Raw genomic sequence first — 12,197 nt, forward strand, 5'->3', positions numbered from 1 at the left:
AATAATTTTTTGTGAAACAATTGTCAAAAACAAACTTGTATAAATTTTTGAGATCTACCTATTTATTTTATTTTGGTATGGCTCAATCTGAGTTTGATTGAACCATAAAATTTGAATTTTAAATTATGACAACTTAAAATAACATTTAAAATAGTAAATGATATCAACTAAAAAAGTCATCAACAACAAAGTTGTATAAATCATCAATATCTACCACTTTTGTTTTGGTCATTTTTCTATATGACTTTGTTTCAAGAATTTGAATTTGAATTTCAAATTATGATAACTTCAAACAACATTTTGAAATACTAAATGATTTCAACTGAAAAAGTCACCAACAACAAAGTTGTATAACTCATCAATATCAATAACTTTTCTTTTGATCATTTCTTAATTATACAAAATAATAGTAACATTGTTCATAAAATTTACATATTTCTCTTATAGTTTATAAACTATATAAAGATATATACATTTTGTGAACAAAGTTACAAACCGCTTTGTCGGATAAAGAAAAGACCCAAATAAAAGTTATAGATCTTGATGAGTTATACAACTTTCATTCTGATGACTTTTTCAGTTGAAATCATTTAGTATTTAAAAATATTGTTTGAAGTTATCATAATTTGAAATTCAAATTTAAATTATTGAAATAGAGTCATATGACAAAGTGACCAAAACAAAAGTTGTATATTTTGATAATTTATGTAACTTTGTTGTTGATGACTTTTTCAGCCGAAATCATTTAGTATTTAAAAACGTTTTTTAAATTTGTTATAATTTAAAATTCAAATTTTATATAGTGTAATCAAACTCGGATAGAGAAATGACCAAAAGAAAAATGATAGATCTAAATGATTTCTATTACTTTGTTTTTTATAACTCTTTTATACAAATTGATTTAGTGCCATAAAAATTGATTCAAAATTTTCAATAAAAATTTTCCCTTCTCACTGCTTCAAAATTTCTATCCAACCACTACCCCCTCTCTCTCCTCACCCTGCTATTTTCCTTTTATCCTCAGCCTTTCTTCCTCTCCTGCTCTCTCTCCTCTCCCTCTCTCTCTCTTCCTCCCTCGGCGCGGCGGCGAGCGCGTGTTGGTGGCTGGCGGCGGCCGCTTCGTCCCCGTCGCTCGAGTTGCCCCCTCCGCAGCGGCGCCGAGCCCAATGATGAGTGCGCGACGATGACAACGAGTGGGCGACGACGACGACGACTGAGTGGGCGGCGACGCGGGCCTCGTCCCGCCCCGATCCGGCGGCGGCGGCCTTTGTCCCGCCGGGATCCGGAGGCAGGAGTGGGTAGCGGGAGCAGGGGTGGCCGGCGGCGGGAGCGAGGGACGATGATGCCATTGCTGGGAGCGGCGGAATGGAGGCGGCGCCGTCGGTGAAGAGGATGCGGGTGGCGGGGGCAGGCGGGAGCAGGCGCGTGCAGGCGGAGGCGTCGCCGCTACAGCGGCTCTTCTAGGCTTGCCGCGCCGTCAGCTGGCACCGTCCCGGCGCCGACATGCTCTGCTCCATGCTCGGTGCGTCTTCCTCTTGTTCGTCCTCCTCTCTTTTGTTCTCTTCACCCGTGCTTGGATATGACAGTCAGTTCATCATGCAACAATCTGTGTGATCTAAATTTGCTGCTTTTGCCATGTTCTGTTGAATTGCAGTCTTTAATTTGGTACCTGATTTTTTTTTCCTATCCTCGGGTGGATATGCCCGCAGAAAATGTTCAGATGAAATGCAGAGTTGATAATTAGATTGAATGAAATGCCCTGAATTGTTTTTCGCCACCTATTAATCACTTTGTTGCAGCTGGTAATTTTGTCGTAGCAAAAACGTCTGCCCCATGCCGTTGTGTCTGTTACATGGGCTGAATTAACTGAATTTCAATCGTTTGCAACACTATTTGCAGACGAAATGAAACCAGAAGATGTTAGCCTTAAAAAGAATTCGTGACGAGTAGAGAAGAAGACGATGGAGTCCCGCTCATTAAAAAATACAACATGTATGAATGTGAGAACTTTACGGTGAGTAGCAACCAGTGCACATACTAACTGAATTATGATGGATATGCCAAGAGAAACCACGATATATCTCCTTTTTCTTTGAAAGGAAATAAAACAAATTTACTAACGTTCTTATCATTGTCAGATGGTTATCTTCTTTTTACCACAGAACGCGGTCATCCCTCTCCACGATCACCCTGTAATGACAGGGTTTAGTAAACTACTTATCGCACCGCTGCATGTAAGGTCATACGATTGGGTTGATCCTGAGCCTGCGGCAAGTTGTTGTAATCACTGTAAGCTTTTGAGTCATTCCACACTTCTTTTCAGCCTCTACCATTATGCATCCTCTGCCTTGCTTATCTTGGTAGAGTTGCTTGGCGCAGTGAGATTGGCAAAGCGAGTGGTCAATGGTGCTTTTACAATAACGGGAGGGAACATGCACCGGTTTCGAGCTAGGGCACCTTGTGCAATTCTCGACATTCTTGGCCCCCCTTACAGAGCTGTTCCTTACTCGCGCCATTCCAGTAAGTAGCAATTTTTCTCCCAAAATTTATCAACACTTGCTGCTAGCTCATACTGCACGACTGATTGACAGCATGTACTTTATGGAACATCGCAGCATACTTTTTTAGTAATTTGGAATTTGAGCAATAGTTAGTTGGACATGTTAATCTGTTTGATGCCATGATTTATAGACGTGAAAATAACAAAGTTAAGTTTTTCTCCCACGTCCTTTGATCACTAAGACATTGGCTCATATCTGTTTCAAAAAGTTTGTTCACTGTCCTTATCTCATACTAAACACTACTGAGCTTTTCTTGTTATGTTTTCCAGGGTATTTGATTCCTTCTGGTCATCGTCGTCTTGATCCAGATCAAGTGTGATCCTGACCAGCGCGCTTACTTACTCTATAACAGAAGTTTCCTCCCCCAATATCCAAACTTCTCACACGCAAACAGCCCACAGCAAGGTATTGGAGCAGTGGCGTAATACGCGTAATGAAGCCTGGCCTAATATGAAAATATGGTATAAGCTAAGTATACTTTAACTTAGTACTGAAACAACAATATTTGCTATTTCTTATAATTTTTAACAGCATATCAAATATTAATGATAGGTTTAAGTCCGATTCACCCACTCAACTATCATAAAAATATTCGGATTAGGCAGGGTGTCATTTGTCCGCATCGTCCACTCTACACATTGAGCAGACCCATGTTGACATGGTTAACCCAGGGATATTATGGTTGAAGCACCAAGGCTCACCCACCTAAACTTTCACTTGTGGGCCACATGGGTCAAAAACACATTACTGATAGGCTTCAAATAGGCTGGAGTGTTACAAGTACAAATCATTCTCTTATGATAACCGAGGGAATAAATCAGACTTAACCCTTAATGCTAAAATAGTATGCACTACTACAGAATTAAGTCTTAACGATTATTTGTGTCGGGATGTACCTGGTGCGAAAAACCTTGCTTTGGTTAGAAAGGTAATCTGTGCCGGTTCCACGAATCGCCACTGATAACAGAAATAGTTTTGTCAGGTATATATTGCAACCGCCACAGATGCTAATAAGGAACTGTCACAAATGATTATTTATGCTGGGTAGATACTGCAACTTGCAGATACCATTAAAGAACCGACACAAATACAGTTTTACAACCAAATACAGAGCAAAAAAAGTTCAGAATAATTAACCTTGGTTCCATGCTTAATTAATTGTTTTCTCCAGCTAGCTATCTGCTTCTTTGCTCTTGTAAAATCTTGATGGAACAAGCTCATCAGATCGGTTCACAATCCATGTATGAGTTTATCTATCATCCTCTTCTACACACAGAAGAAGCATTAATTTAATTCCAACGATCTCATGCACAGCACTGCACGCAAATATAGAGAAATCCAAGAATCCCAAAACTCTATTATATATCCAGGCTTCCAAAATCCTCCAGGCGGTGCTACCTCCCGTGCGGTAGCGCATTAGCGCTAATTAATCAGCTCCCTTTCTAACACAACAGAAAGCATCTTCTGCATCTTACCAAAAATAAATGAAACCGTGTTATCCTGCGACTAGTATGTTGATTATTTTCCTTTTTTTTTCTTGCAAGAGACTGTAAGTTGATTGAAAATACACACGTACAATGATCTGTCAAAATTATATGTATCTCTATTACACATTTTATACATTTTTCTTGTATGAAAGTTACTTTCTTAATTGCACCAAGTTACTTCTATATGAGACAAAACTACTTCTGCATAAAACCTGCAGATAGAAACCAAAGTTACTTTTATCATAATCAAAGTTACATTTATTTAAAACCAAAGATCTTCTATCTAGAAGCAAAATTACTTTTATGTTAAATTTTATGTTAAATCAAAGTTACTTCTATTCAAAACAAAAATTACTTCTATCTTAAGTCAAAGTTACTTTTATCCAGAAATAAATGTTTCATCTTGTGTGCATTATGGGCGTCCTCCTCTCATTTTCCTGTTGTTCACATGTCTACTGCCTTGTTTTGATAAAGCAACAAACTCGTGAAACAGGAGTAAGAAAACTTTCCAAGGAGGAACAAAAGACAACAACATGCAATATCAAGGACTTGTTGGAAACAATGGGTACCCATCCCTAGCTGGATTTCTTACCAATTCCTTCCATTCCTATCACGATACCTGTATGCAAATCGAATTTTCATGTAGCAAAGAAGCGCTCACTTTGCAAGTCACTTACTTTTCGACTGCCTATAAAAATGGCAACATGGCAATCACATTTCGTATCGAACAGGCCACTTGCAAATGCCATTTTCGCAAGTAGCATGAGTGAATAAAGTTGCTTTCTGGAAACAACTTTTTGTAGGTGTCGCATGGCATCAGCTTCCCACAAAGATGCATTTTCTTTGGCAGCTGACACCATGTGCCGCATGAGACATCCCTCGTTCTGCTACGGCTTCTTCCTCCCGACCTTGCTTTATTTTAGAACTTCAATCCCTTTAGAAAAATCACATGATCATTGCGGGGTCCACCTATAGGTGCTAGTCCTAGGGTTAAAAACGACACCTATTATAGGCCCCACCTTAGGTGGTGGTTTATAGGGAGAGCTGACACCTATTCCTACACTCGTGAAACCCACACCATAGATGGTAGTTGATGGCCGTTAAGAACCAGCACCTATAACTGTAGGTGCCAGATGGTGATATAAGTTAGTATCTATAATATAGGTGGTGGCCTTTTACTGCAACCAGCAACTATGAATCATCACTTGTTAGGTGTTTTGTACTTGTGATTATCTGTTTGGCGGCCATATTCAACGTCACTGCCAACACGCTGCTAATATATTGATGGGGCTCATGACCTATAGTGGTATGAGCTGAAGATACTACTAGAGATAGCTTGCGTAAATAACTTTTTATGTTTTGATGTTATTGTTACTTGACGCTATGGTGTAACATTCATATTTCAACAATCCATATAAGCATGCTCTTCAGATGAGCACACTCAAATATGCATAGCACCTAACTGACATTTTCGCTCTTGCCTCATGCTCACATATGCGTAGCACCTAACTCTTATTGTGTGGATCTAACCATACAAAAATTACATAATAGATCATAAGAGATCTCTACTACTAGGATATGGTGTTGCACACATAGCTGACATACCCATAGAGAAAATTATCAACTAATTAAATAGCTAAAATACAGAATTGAATTTCTTAACCATGTACTTGCACAGATTACCGTTGAAAACATTAATTGCTCGTGAACCAGACCAAAGTTTCAGCTCATGGAGATTGGACAGCTATGAAAACCGTCTACAATACTGGAACTGGCGTGCATGTGTCACTGGATGTGCTAGCAATGACAATTGCACCTATGAGTGGGATATCATAGGAGGCAAAGTATACAAAATTATTCATATGTAGACAAATCTAGGCTTTGTATTGGCTTCTAGCACATTTGGGGATCTAAATAAAAAAGACTAATTAAGGCATTGTGTGCATCTAGCCCTTCCTACATTAGATCACATTAATTGACTGCTTTGTTCCTTACTACTCCCTTTGTTCCTTACCCCGAACCCAACCCAACTCAAAATCCAAAATCATCCCTACCGTTTAAGATGGGTTGTTCATTGGGTTGAGTGGTTTTGGACCAACCCGTGGAAACTTTAGTGTAGTCATCGTTGTTGAGACCTCTACTATAAAGGAGCAAGGATATTGATAGGATGAATCATCTTTAAGGGTTAGAGGTTAAAACTAGAGGAGATGGATTCTCTGACATTGCTTACGAAGTCACGTTATGACTATGCACCCAAAGTCAAAGGATCCATATCCCAAGTAAGAATGGTCTAGAGATATTGAGTATAGCCTGCCACAAAATCTATATTACCTCGCTCTTTATAGAAGCATACCTGCATATCCACAACATCACACATCATTACATTTCTCACTTTTTCATGTTAAAGCGCTAAACTATTTGTATAGCACTAATATCATCATAATTACATGATGGATCACATGCAACCTCTAGTAGTAGGATATGGAATTACATACGCTGTCATGTCATAGCCAAAAGTCTTCGTTGATCAACAAGAACTAAAGGATATAGCAAAGTGTCTAATTGACACCTGCATAATCACAGTAATACATGACAATGCCAGAACCTCTAACTTAAGAAAAAAATACAACATAACTCACTGAGGTTAAACCGTCGAGAAAACTAATATTTACAACACTAAAATTGGACTATATTCCTGAATGTCATGACAATAAAAATTGTATTTATGCTGTGAATATCATAGGGAGCAAGAGATATATGTTTGTTCTTAACAAGACAAATCTAAGCCTTATATTGGCTTCTAGTACATTGTGAATACTTAATAAAACTGACTAGAAATGGTATTGTGCCTCTAGCCCAACAGTCACTGGATATTTCCCCACACGACATGTAGGAGGTAATACAAGTTAAGCTGAAGTATTTCCTTGAGCCACCCATTCCCATTATACTCTATAGTCTAAGAACATTAGGATTGTGTGGAGAAGAAGTGCACACGTAGTTCTTTATTCAAATGCGTGTTGAATATATATGGTTGTAGAGTAAAAACTTTGTACAACAAGATAATTATTGAAGAGTGCATCTCATGGATACCATAAATATTCAAGTAGTTCATTCATTAAAATCTTCTATTCCTACATCGTGTTATGCAATCATATGCTTATGCGTAACATGTCATGCCTAGAAATTTATCTAATTTTTGAACTTTAATGTGTATTAAATCCTCGTCTAGAACCAACCAGGTACACAAAAGACAATTAATATAGTACCATCGTCTTATAATAACAAATATAAAACAAGTCTTAATTGTGCAGCAGAAAGATTGAACTAGGAAGTAGGGGCAGGGGCCAACAGGAAGTTCTCGAGTGTTGCAACTTACCTAATCCTCTAAAATATCTTCATTTGACTCAAGATATGCCTATGATGGAAGATGATGAAAAATTGCAAGATTGGGTACAACCACCATACTCAACAAGCCACACCAAACAAGGGAAATACACTCAAGGGGTAATTTGCATAAACAACATTTATAAAGCATTTAATTTAGCAAAAAGTGAAAAAATAGACAACTATTAATCAAGGTTAAACTATCCATGGGCCAGTGCTATACTATGCTAGACCAGGCCCAACCATCCACCAATACTGTGTATGTGCTACACCACATAGTACCAGTTTCACCCACCTATACTAGCAAATTATTAACAATGTTTATTTAAAAAGGAGTGAGACTAAGCACGATAAATCTTGATCAATTGCCCATAACCGTGGACATGACTCTTTGATCGGTTTTACTCTGATTAGAGGTGTACAAATTTATCCACAAGACACAGCCCTAAGTATGCCACCATGACATCCGACTAAGAGGTTATGATAGGACGGTCAACATAACCCACTCCTAATCATTCACACCACGTTGGCATTGCACTTCCTTCACGGGTAATTCCCTGCCAAGCAAGCCACGCACAGAGGCATTTAAATAACCCAGGGTGGCCAGGAAGTGCGGACTAGTCAAACAGCCGATTCACGTGAGAGGCAGCAGTGGTTGCGGGCAAGGAGGTGCAACAACGGGGAAAGCGACAGACGCACCTAGGAGGTCGCGCGAATGACGGTAACCATTGTCGTAGTCAGAGAAATTGTACAAACCGATAGATCGCCCCCACCAATCGTTGACCCGACGGCTAGCAGGCCAAGGAGGTGAAACAAGCCGAAAGGCCTAGCAGGCTGAAGAGGAGAGGGAGAGGGAAGAGCAAGTCGGGAAGAAGATGGGTCGAATTCTGCCTAGAGCCAACGAAGGAGGATTTAAACCCTTTTTAATTCTCTTAGTTACATAAATGGTTTTAAATACTTACAACTGCTTAATTTGATCTAAAATTTCAAGTAAAAGTGATGTTAGTGTATTTTACTACCAAGAATGTAACAAAGATATCCTTGTCCAATTTCCATTATTAATGAAGATTTTAATTTCTTTTGTATGCCTCCTAACTTAAGTAAAGAATTTCTAAAATTGTAATTCCTTTACAATTTTTAATTCTAAGGTTTTTTGGGATGTGACACAACATATATGCTATTACGTGCCATGGCACATTTATTGTAAACAGGTTATGATAGCTTAGTGACTAACTTATTGCTTTGTGATAGCTTTTGCCCTCCAAGTCACTAATATGTATCCATAGTTTTGTACCTTTTGTTTGCATTGACGAGTCCATAAAACTGACCACACTCTTTTGCATTTCGATTCACATAAATTGAAGTCAAAATAAATACCCTATTCTTCCTCAAGATGTCTATCACTTGTGCATCTTGCCAGCACAATGTCGAATGAGCCTGTCACCATTGAGGCTTGTTGTTCTCACATGCATACTGCCAATCTCCCTTAATACTGTTCCTTACGATCAAGCTCCAGCCATAGCAAATCAAGCCAGATACACCGGAGGGAGATCCATCACCTTTCTCTAAGATGTTGACAGCGAGACATAGAAAACATTTGATCCATCATCACAAATTACTATTCAAAGTCCAACTTGGTGTACCTTTAAGTTAATCTACAAGATATATATAATTTGACACGTTCAAAAATTTTATCCAGATGCATGGTTTCAATGCTGGCAAAAGATGCATTTGCAAATGACCTATGAGTCATTTTCTTCATGTACAAAGTTCTGACGGTGAAAACATCCCAAACAAGCTAGTAACAACATCATTAGAGAGTATGATTTCAAATGTCTTTATGCTTCCAAATCCTTAAAAATACCAAAAGCCTTCAAAATATCAAACTTTGGTAGAATATTAGTATTCTTCATTAGAAAGCATGATTTTTGTCCTTTGTGGCTGCGGGATACCCCAGTCGGTTATACAATGTGACAAATCATGACACAATCAAATAGTACTTCATAAAAAACAGGACAATACATAGATGATTGAAAATAGAATATTTTTATTAACTGATTTTGCAGTCGCTGGTAGGAGGTACAAGCTCTCTTCAATGTACTAAAAAAAGAGATGTATAGTGTTTGGAAGGTATGTAGAGCTATGAAGTCAGTCATTGATCTAGTGAGGGACACAGTACAAGAAAAATAATATTATAATCAATGGTAAAGGTGTAATTATATAGGTAATTCAATGGCAACTGTATTTAGTCTCAATACCTTCTACGCTGAAAAAAGTGCCGTTCATAAGAAAAATATCATCCATTCGGTTAGTGGGAGACAGAGAGGATGGTGGTTGTTTCTTGGTACACAAATTTTCCATCTTTATGATTTCGTTTGGTCGGAATAACGCAAGGACCAGGTGTTTTCTTTCTGCACAAAACTTCCATGTGTATGGTTTCTTCGTAAAGATACCATCACATATGCAATGCTTGTATGGAATCAACCGCCAATCATATTTTGTGGTGTGGTTTCAACCTACTGATCCTCAGAGACTTATATTTTACTCTTGGACAAAATTATAAATCCCAATACAACAATGCAAAAAACATGAAGGGTAAAAGATTAATCAAATTGTGAACACTATTGCATCAATATGCATCCAAACTATTTATTTCACATGACTTTTGACACTACAGCATCAACCTGCATCCAAACTACTTTTTTCACATCCCCGTGCAAATATTCAAATAACCACGCAAATCATTCGATACTTGGAAAGGAAATTCAAACTAGAGAAAATCACGCAAATCATGTTAGTACCATGAAATTATTCGATACCTTTCATTTCACTTGAGTCATACTAACGTTGTACAATTATCCTTAACAAAGCACCTCTACTAATAATTTGATACCTTTTTTATACTACCTTTCGTTATGTAACGTCGGAACCCTTCTTCGAATACAAACACCGAAAAATATCTTAAAAATATGGTATATCTTAGTCCTTCTTTAAGAACAGTAATTTTTTTCTTTATAAACTATTATTGTGCACATTTCCCTAAACATCGAAATATTGTTCTTTGGAGATGGGGCGGCTCCTGCGTGCGTGGTTACGTCAGCTTTTGTAGTCAAACTTGTATTTTAAAGAAAAAAAATCAGTTTGGCAAGAGTAGTCGATAATTTTGTATGACCCGGGAGATTTGCTTGTTAGAAGCAATATATATGTTCAAGAATTCAGATTCCTCTGTAGTATTGCTTTGGTGGTACTAATCACTATATGTAGACCTAATGACACATGAGGTCTACATGTGAGTAAATAATACAGCTAGGATCCTAGCTGTATGTTCATACTTCAAAACAGATCTAATAAATACCATGTGCATCTCTTGAATGCCTTGGCATTAATTTTTTTCTCAACGCATATAAGTACCAACGAGCTAGGAGTGATGGAGGCCTGTGTGAAAACTCTTGGGAGTGAAAACAAACCGAACCTCTACCAGAGCACTTGTTCATCTCTCAGACACTCCATCGCTACATCAAATTCTTAATGCACGTCGCTATAACCACGAATCACCTGTGTAGGAATGGAAGGATACAGGAAGGAAACCTGCACTAATTTATTTCTCCAGTCCTCTTGAGCAACACTGCTATCGAACAACTCGGTAATTAGATGCCCAATCAAGCTTCTATGTGTCAACATGCAATTATTTTGTTGCCATACGAGGGAATTAATGTTGTTCCCGCCGGATTCATTGATGTCTGCTAGAAACGATGAGTCATTCATATGCAATGCTGCCTTCATGTATATACAACCATTCGAATATTTTTTTTAATCCGGTGAAATACTATAATCATTTTATTCACGTATTTATGTCTTTTGGGTTTTTTTATCTGTTCCATGAGAGAGAAGATTTTTTTTCTAAGATAAACCATAACCTCTATGTAAAGCTAACTAAAGAAGAAAATAAGAGTTGAAACTAAAATAGCAATTAAATCCTGCTCAAACAATCGTATGAAGCACGTACCCCTTGTCTGCATACAAAAACTGACATTGCGATATTGTAGTAAAGCAAGAATACGGTGCTAATAAAGATCATGTTGATGTGTCGTTCTTTTTTGTCCTCTTAGATCTTGTGTAACACCTGCTTTAGCTACTTAAAGTTCTACTCTATCTAGTTCCATAATTTCTATGATTTTACACAATAATGTGAGCAAACTTTTAAAGTTAATAGTGTGGGCAAACTTCTAAAACTTTAAGTATCAATAACTACGTACTAAATTTTAGTTTAAAGACACTGAGACAATATGTACCGTATAGATGAATCTTAAAAAGTACCGTAATAAAAGTAAAATATTGATTTTGAAGACTATCTTGCTATCTAAAATGACCAGAGTAATTAAACCGGAGGGAGTAACAACCGTAGCTACGTATGCCATCTAATGACTAGCGAGGGCGTGAGGACATCTGTTTTGCAAACTAATATATGTAAGTAATTTCATTACCCGACAGACATGACGAACTTAAAAGGAAACTATTATGCCTTGTTCGGTTAGTTGGGATTTAATCTCGTGTTGAATATATAAGCACATAATAATTTAATCTATCGCATAAATAAATTATGACATTATAAAGCGAAACCATGATGACACATTGATCAACCAACATGAATAGATCTAATCTAAACATGTATGCGAAATAGCTACACACGAATAGATTAAATAGATGCAGAACTAGATTAAATATAATTAACATGTACCGAAGGTCGTTCTGAGGAGGATTGAAA

At 37.6% G+C, this 12,197-nt stretch overlaps 1 pseudogene; it reads left to right on the forward strand.

The window, feature by feature from the left end:
• The first annotated feature begins 1,062 nt into the window (after positions 1-1,062).
• LOC102700826 lies at positions 1,063-4,212 on the forward strand (annotated as a pseudogene).
• Positions 4,213-12,197: the final 7,985 nt, after the last annotated feature.

The sequence above is a fragment of the Oryza brachyantha genome, chromosome 9 (genome assembly GCF_000231095.2).
Source record: "Oryza brachyantha chromosome 9, ObraRS2, whole genome shotgun sequence".
Classification (NCBI taxonomy): Eukaryota; Viridiplantae; Streptophyta; class Magnoliopsida; order Poales; family Poaceae; genus Oryza; species Oryza brachyantha.